This window comes from Pipistrellus kuhlii, unplaced genomic scaffold, assembly GCF_014108245.1.
Source record: "Pipistrellus kuhlii isolate mPipKuh1 unplaced genomic scaffold, mPipKuh1.p scaffold_m20_p_13, whole genome shotgun sequence".
Classification (NCBI taxonomy): domain Eukaryota; kingdom Metazoa; phylum Chordata; class Mammalia; order Chiroptera; family Vespertilionidae; genus Pipistrellus; species Pipistrellus kuhlii.
In genome coordinates, this window is record NW_023425438.1 from 48,841,963 (window position 1) to 48,844,870 (window position 2,908).

Here is a 2,908-nt window from a genome sequence, read left to right on the forward strand (position 1 = left end):
AGGGAGAGAGTCAGAAACCAATGAGAGAGAAACATCGATCAGCTGCCTCCTGCACACCTCCTACTGGGGATGTGCCCACAACCAAGGTACATGCCCTTGACAGGAATCGAACCTGGGACCCTTGAGTCCAAAGGCCGATGCTCTATCCACTGAGCCAAACCAGTTAGGGCTAAAGTTCAAATTCTTTATTCAGAAAAATAAAATTGGCTGAAACTTTATATCTGCACTAAGATGATCTCCTGAGAGTCCCCAAACATTCCTTGCACTTCGTGGTCTTGCTATCTGGGTACATCCTCATTTCTTTATTTGGAATGCCAACCCTCAGGGTTTGACTCCAATGCCACTTCTCAGAAGACTTCATTCCAAGAAGGAGCTTGCTGAGAGGACTGAATACTTGTGGGCTTGGCCCCCCTCCCCCTCCCATTCCGATGTTGAAACCATGTGCTGCATGTGCTGGTGTTTGGAGGTGGCCCTTCAGGAGGTGCTGAGGGCATGAGAGTGGAGCATTCATGACTGGCATTAGTGCCCCTTCCACAAAGCGAGGACCCAGTGAAGGGAGGGCTGTCAATGAGCCAGAAAACAGGCCCTGAGCAGACACTGAAACTACCAGCACCATGATCTTGGACTTCCCAGCCTGCAGAACTATGAGAAAGAAATTGTTGCTAATAAGCCATGCAGTTTATGGTATTTTTGTCAGAGTAGCCCAAACACAGTAAGACAGAGTCACTCATGAGTGGCCTGCCTTTCTCTGTGGTCATTTCCCTAAAACCAAAAGACCCACACATTTCCCTGGCCTGAGGATACAGGGGGCAAAGTTTGATCCCTAGGAATAGGGCAGGAAGGGGCCAGATAAGTCTCATTTCTTCTCCTTCAGGTGCACTGCTCTGAGGCACGTTTCTCCACTCCTGTCAGATGTGCCGTGTGACTGAGTGGGCACACCTGCCTCGCAGGCGGCTAAGGTCCTGGCAGCCTGTGGCGATGCAGTGCCAGTGCTGGGCTTCTCATCCTTCCCTGCCTCCTTCCCCTCCCCACCAAACAGGCCCAGCCTGTCCTCAGGACCCAGGGCTCTGCTGCTCCGTCTGTCTTCACACCTCCACCGGGACTCCCTTCTGCCTGCCCCAAGGATGAGGATTGCCACAGGCCAGGGTAACAAAAGGGCTCCAGCCCCACCTCCTGTGCCCACAGAACCTGAAGCCCTCCCTTAGAAATGACCAAGAGGAGGGCCTGGGGGAGCTGGGTGCAGGATGGATATGGGAGTGGGGCTGGCCTGGGACCACTGACCCTGTGATTTGCCCAAAGGAGGTCCTGAGAGGTGTTCAAGAGGGGTTCCCAGAGAGTGAGGGAGGAGGCAATTGAGTGGAGGCCCTCAGGCACCTGGGCTGCTCCACATGAGAACCCTTCAGGAGGTTGAAGGTGGGAGGTTTTCACGGGAGGGTCTGTGGGCACCTGAAAGCAGGGACTTAGCCCACCCTCACCCTATTTGCCCAGTGTATTCCCTTCCTTGGCAAATTTCTGACTTCTCCTGAAGATACTGGACACTAGACTAGGATAGAGGATTATCTGGACGTGGGTGACTTGTGGGCCTGAGCTGGGGTGACCAGGATTGGCCTTTGAGGACAAAGAGTCCCCATGTTGAATCCTGAGGTCTCAGCACAGTCTCCCCTGGGACCTGGGGCATCTTTCCCATCATAGTGATCCATGTCCCCGTCCTGTGGAGCCCAGAGCCTGGCCTGGGTTCTAGTCTTGTCTTTCCCTGTTTCTCACAATGGGTCCTGGCCAAGGGGTTCTTTCTGATGGACTTTGGCTGTCTTCCAGGGGAATCCGATCAACCTCAAAAAAAGGAAAAGGTGAGCAGCTGTGGCCCCTCTTGGAGCAAGGGAGGAGTGACAATCAGAAATGCTGATGAGGCAGCCATAACAGGCTTAGGCAATGGTAGCTATGGCAATAGGTAGTGGCCATCAAAGTGAATGACCACAATGGGGCCACCATTGATATAATCCCAGGAAGTAGCAAGGACTTGAAACTCCAGCCTCCAAAGTAGCCTCGACAAGGTGAATGATGGGGTTTAGTGTATAAAGAGCCTGCACCTGGAGTGGGAAGTGTGTTCTCAACTGTCCCAGAGGGTAATGCTGCTGCCCAGTGATAACTGCTTGACCATGTGCCCGAGGTGCTGCTTTCCTGGCCTCTGTCACTGCCCACTGCCCTCTAATGCAGTTTGGTGGAATCTCTCAAATCCTTGTCCCCGTCTGGTTCTGGGAGAATCCAAGTTAGACAGTGTAACGTGAACCAAGGATTATTCACAAATGACCGTGTTCCCAGCCATAAAGTCTCCCCATGTTTCAAAAAAAATGGAAATCATGTAAAACATGTTTCCATCCCAAATGCAAGATGATTAGAAAAATTTCCACATGTTTAGAAATTAAGGAACACAATTTTAAATTTCTGTATCTGAGATAAATTTAAAAAAGCAAAATAGAAAGTCATGCTGTGTGAGAAATTTAAGTGCATGTATTAGAAAAAGACTGAAAATCAGTGAGCTAAACAATCACGTCAAAAAGGCAAAAAACAAACAAACAAAATAAAAACAACTACTCCCCAAAAACATAACATTAAATCCCAAAAGGAGGAAATAAAGAGAAGAAAATTTAATATATATAAAAAATAGAGACATCAACAAAGCCAAAACCCGATTCTGTGAAAAGGTTAATAAAATTGAAAGTCCTGTCAAGATGACGGGAAAAAAAAAAAAAGGTACAATAACCAACTTCAGAAAGGAAAATGGGGCTTTCACTAGATTCTGTAGACCTTAAAACAAGAGTTATGATATTTTTAACAAATTTATAGCAATTTGAAAATTCCTATCAAGTGAAAAACTCTTATAAAAATAGTTCACCAATACCCAGGAATG